Source organism: Bos javanicus, chromosome 25 (genome assembly GCF_032452875.1).
Source record: "Bos javanicus breed banteng chromosome 25, ARS-OSU_banteng_1.0, whole genome shotgun sequence".
NCBI lineage: Eukaryota > Metazoa > Chordata > Mammalia > Artiodactyla > Bovidae > Bos > Bos javanicus.
The window spans coordinates 11605929-11611230 of NC_083892.1; positions in this window are offsets into that span (position 1 = coordinate 11605929).

A 5302-nucleotide genomic window follows, 5' to 3' on the forward strand; every position below is an offset into this window, starting at 1 on the left:
TCAAGGTTGTGGCAAAGCACCGTGGTTTGAGCTCCCTGAGTCCTACAGCAGATTCCCACTGGCTGTCTAATTTACATATGGTAGTATATGTGTTTCAATGCAGCTCTCTCAATCCGCCCCTCCCGCTCCTTCCCCTACTGGGTCCACAAGTCTGTTCTCTATGTCTGTGCCTCCACTGCAGCCCTGAAAACACGTTGATCAGCACCATCTTTCTAGATTCCATATATATGTGTTAATATATGATGTTTGTTTTTCTCTTTCTGACTTACTTCACTCTGTATCAGTTAAGTTCAGTCGCTTAGTCGTGTCCGACTCTTTGCAACCCCATGAATCGCAGCACACCAGGCCTCCCTGTCCATCACCAACGCCCGGAGTTCACCCAAACTCATGTCCATTGTGTCGGTGATGCCATCCAGCCATCTTATCCTCTATCATCCCCTTCTCCTCCTGCCCCCAATCCCTCCCAGCATCAGAGTCTTTTCCAATGAGTCATCTCTTCGCATCAGGTGGCCAAAGTATTGGAGTTTCAGCTTCAACATCAGTCCTTTCAATGAACACTCAGGACTGATTTCCTTTAGGATGGACTGGTTGGATCTCCTCGCAATCCAAGGGACTCTTAAGACTCTTCTCCAACACCACAGTTCAAAAGCATTAATTCTTCGGTGCTCAGCTTTCTTTATAGTCCAACTCACACCCATACATGACTACTGGAAGAACCATAGCCTTGACTAGACAGATCTTTGTTGGCAAAGTAATGTCTCTGCTTTTTAATATGCTGTTTAGGTTGGTCATAACTTTCCTTCCAAGGAGTAAGCATCTTTTAATTTCACGGCTGCAATCGACATCTGCAGTGATTTTGGAGCCCAGAAAAATAAAGTCAGCCACTGTTTCCACTGTTTCCCCATCTATCTGCCATGAAGTGATGGGACCGGATGCCATGATCTTCGTTTTCTGAATGTTGAGCTTTAAGCCAACTTTTTCACTCTCCTCTTTCACTTTCATCAAGAGGTTCTTTAGTTCTTCTTCACTTTCTGCCATGATAGGCTCTAGGTTCATCCACCTCATTAGAATGGACTCAAATGCATTCCTTTTGGGGCTGAGTAATATTCTACTGTATATATGTATCACAAAGTCTTTATCCATCCATCTTTCCATGGACATCTAGGTTACCTCCTTTCTCTTTAGCCACACCCCTTTGCAACATGACAGAAGGCCAGTTTAGACCTCAAGCGGCCTTGCAGTTTCTGCTCTCTCGTTTATCTATTTTTGGCTGTGCTGGATCTTCACTGCTGCGTGGGCTGCTCTCTAGTTGTGGTGTACAGAAGCTCATTGCAGTGGCCTCTCATTGCAGAGCATGGGCTCTAGGGAGCACGAGCTTCAGCAGTTTGGGCGTGAGGCTCAGTAGTTGTGGCTCCAGGCTCTAGAGCACAGGCTCAGTAGTCGTGGTGTATGAGCTTAGTTGCTCCGTGGCATGTGGGATCTTCCCAAATCAGGGATCTGATCCCACATGTCCTGCATTTGCAGGCGAATTCTTCACCATGGAGCCACCAGGCAAGCCCTTCTGCCCTCTCTTGGAATGAGTTCTATGGGAACAGCTCTGGACTCAGCAGCCAAGGTGTGAGAGACACACGACCTAGTCACACATGTCACCTTAGCTGGCAGCCAGCCAACCCCTAGATACAGAGCTCTGTGGCTGACCAGCAGCTGATCATAGATGCATAAGTGAGCACAGCCCAGACCAGAAGAACCGCCCCACAGAGGAGCCTGGGGGGCTATGGTCCATAGGGTCAGAAAGAGTCAGACACGACTGAAGAGACATAGCATGCACGCAGAGGCTAACTAATACAGCCCAAATTGCCAACCCACAAATCATGAGCTAACTCAGTGATTCTCAAAGTGTATCCTGAAGCCCAGCATTATCAGCCTCACCTGGGAAACCTGTTAGAAATGCAAAATTTAAGGGTCACCTTATGAACTACTGAATCACAAGCCCAAGTGACATTTTTAAACAAGCTGTCTGGGTGATTGTGATGCATGCTAACGTTTAAGAACCACTAAGTACATGGTGTTATGTTAAGCCACTAAGTCTTGGACTAGTTTGTTACCCAGCAGAGGCTAACGAGGGCTTCCACGTGGCTCAGTGGTAAAGAACCCACCTGCCAATGCTGGAGACATCAGAGATGCAGGTTCAACCCTTGGGTCAGGAAGATCCCCTGGAGGAGGGCATGGCAACCCACTCCATGTATTCTTGCCTGGAGAATCCTCTGGACAGAGGAGCCTGGCAGGCTACAGTCCATAGGGTCGGAAAGAGTCAGACATGACTAAAGAGACTTAGCATGCATACAGAGGCTAACTAACACAGCTGTGGAAGAGAAATTCACCAGTGCCCCTGAGACGCTTAGAGTTCATTAAGAGAGACAACATATTCTTAAGCACAGCCTATAATGTATGAGGCCAAATATTAAAATTATAAACCACTATCAGATTGCATAATAATAATAATGATAAGTAATATCTAAATAAGTGGTTACAGTATGTCGGCATTCATTATTTCACTCAGTCCTCATAGGAACTTCTTTGAGGTGGGTGCTCTTTTTATGTCCATCTCATAGATGAAGAAACTGAGGTCTAAAGAAGATAAGAGCTTTACCTGAGGTCACTTAACCTGTCAGAGGCAAAGCCAGGATTCTGCCCCAGGGGTCTCCCAGATTCTGAAGCACATGCTCTAGTGTGATCTAAACCCTAAGTGTGGTACGCAGAGTGCTGTGGAGGACTTCCCTGGTGGTACAGTGGGTGGGAATCCACCTGCAAATGCAGGGGACACAGATTCGATCCCTGGTCTGGAAAGATTCCACATGCCACTGAGCAGCTAAGCCTGTGCATTACAACTACTAAGCCCATGTTCTAGAGCCCACGGGCCATAACTCCTGAGCCCACGTGCTGCCACTACTGCAGTCCATGTGCCTGAAGCCTGTATTCTGCAACACGAGAAGCCTGTGCACCTCAACGAAGAGAGGCCCCTGCTTGCCACAACTAAAGAGGACCCACACTCAGCAGCAAGGATCCAGAGCTGCTGCTGCTGCTGCTGCTAAGTCACTTCAGTCGTGTCTGACTCTGTGCGACCCCAGAGACGACAGGCCACCAGGCTCCCCCGTCCCTGGAATTCTCCAGGCAAGAACACTGGAGTGGGTTGCCATTTCCTTCTCCAGGATCCAGAGCAACCAAGAGTAAATAGATAAATAATTTTTTTTTTTTAAGTGTTGCGGTGGACATCCAGAGGGAGAGACTTGCCATTCCACCGGGGAGTCAGGAGATGCTTTTAAGGAAGGGGGAGTCCCTGGCTTGACACAGGACTGGGACACACGGCAGCAGAAGGGAAAAAGAATCTCAGATGGAAGAGACAACTTGAGCAAAGATGAGGGAACCAGTAAACCTCAGGAAGATCAAGTAGCTTCACAGACAGAAGAGAGAGTTCCAGGGAAGGACTGCAGTGCAATTTTAAATTCAGAGCCTTACAAAGATTCAGCATTAATAATCTTGTTGGACACGAGGTGTGGAAAGGTTATTTGAAATATTAAATTATTCAACCCGGCATTAACAGACTGTCTCCTGAATTTTGGGTAGTGTGGTCTCTGAATTGATTTCCCTCCACCATTTTGACTAGAAATAGTTTGAAGATGTCAGGCTTGAAAGGGTAGGGGAGATATTTAGTTTTTGTTTTAGTTGAATCTCTGGCCTGAATTTTTTATTTAGATTTTTTTTTTCTTGAAACATATGCAGCAGGTAAGACCGTCCTCTTTCTGCTTTCCTCTCTTTATAGATCAGCAACCAAAAGGGCCAAGAGCGTTGAAGAGTGGTGAGTGTGAGCAGGATTCTGCCAGGTTTACTGTAAGATTCGGCCCCTGCTCCCAAGGAACTTAGCGATCTAATTGAACACTAAACCATCTGGCACAAATTCTCTTTATTTACTTATTTTTGGCTGTGCTGGGTCTTGGTTGTGGCACACGGGCTCTTGGTTGCTGCATCCAGGCCTTTTCTAGTTGCAGTGAGGGGGGGCTATTCTCCAGTCATGGTGTGTGGGCTTTTCAATGCGATGGCTTCCTCTTGTTTTGGAGCATGGGCTCTTGGGCACAAGGGCTTCAGTAGTTTTGGCACATGGGTTTAGCTGCTTTTTGGTATGTGCGATCTTAATTCCAGGACCAGGGATTGAACCCATGTCCCCTACATTGGCAGCTAGATTCTTAACCACTGGGCCACCAGGGAAGTCCCATAGCACAAATTCTAAGGACCATGAACAATGAGAGAAGAGAAAGGCCAGGATAGGCTGAAGAAACCAGGGAGACTTTCAGGGAGAAGTTAGTACCAGTGGAGGAGAAAAACATTTCAGCTTCACACTGATATTCAATATGTTAGCGCCATTCTTAATGTCAACTAGAATATACTCTTATCCAAACAAGAAAAACAAACAGATGACCTTTTACCTAAAACATTCTCGGAATCTTTTCAGTCTGAAATAGCAAATTCTGCTTGGAGCTCTATCTTGAAAGGGATTTTGAATCTCTGATAATCTCAGAGGAGATGAGTGCTGGAATCAATTAGTGATGTCTGCCACAGGTATGGGAAGAGCAATGAAGAATATCAAACATGTGTGATTTCTGTCTTTTGTGATTTTCTCTACAAATTGAAATGACATTTTTGTTTTTATATACTTGACTAGCTGAAATATTTAACTGGACTTCACACCTTGCGTTTGATTTTTAGGACAGAGACACATAAGAAAAATTAAACAAATTATTTGAAAAAAGAGTCTTCCAGAACATTTCTACTCAAGTAGTTAAATTTTAAACAGATATCCTGTACTTTATTTACAGGATGACAAATTGATTCCTTTATATTCTGAAAGACTCTGAGGCACACACAAAAAAATGCTAGATAATGTAATGATAAACTGTACATCTGTGTGAACATCAAGCTGTGTTCTGTTGAAAATATATATTCTAGACTTCTCTGGTGGTCTAGAGGTTAAGAATCCTCCTGCCAATTCAGGGGACATGGGTTCGATCCCTGATCCGGGAAGATCCCATATGCCAAGGGGCAACTGAGCCCATGCATATCAATTACTGAAGCCTGGGTGCCCTAGAGACCATGCTCTGCAAAAAGAGAAGCCACTGCAATGAGGAGCCCACACTTTGCAATGAAGAGTGGTCCCCACTCAGTGAAACTAGGGAAAGTCCGCTGGCAGCAACAAAAACCTATGGTAGCCAAAAAATAAATTCCAACATTTTTTTAAAAGTGAACAAAG